The sequence below is a fragment of the Alligator sinensis genome, unplaced genomic scaffold (genome assembly GCF_000455745.1).
Source record: "Alligator sinensis unplaced genomic scaffold, ASM45574v1 scaffold167_1, whole genome shotgun sequence".
Lineage (NCBI taxonomy): Eukaryota > Metazoa > Chordata > Crocodylia > Alligatoridae > Alligator > Alligator sinensis.
This window is the reverse complement of record NW_005843015.1, coordinates 54,208-54,574: the sequence shown is the minus strand read 5'-3', so window position 1 is coordinate 54,574 and position 367 is coordinate 54,208.

Genomic DNA, 367 nt, shown 5'->3' with positions numbered 1-367 from the left:
GTCATGAGGCGCTACAGGGATTTGGGAGCGGGGCTAAAGGGTCTGGGGGCACAGGTGGTGTTCTTGTCGATCCTCCCAGTCTCAGGCTATGGGCTGTGGAGGGAGAGGAGGATCCACGTGGTCAACCAAAGACTGCGGCGCCGGTGTCGTCAGGAAGGCTTTGGCTTTCATGACCACAGCCCGCTCTTTGGCGAGAGAGGCAGGGAGCTGCTGGGAAGAGATGGCCTCCACCTCTCTCTCCTAGGGAGGAGGCTCTTCTCAGCCAGACTGGCTGACCGGCTCCACCAGGCTTTAAACTAAGCCCGCTGGGGGATGGGGGGACTAACACCACTGCTGGCCCGGTGGGGGGGTGGTGGGGTGGGGTTGG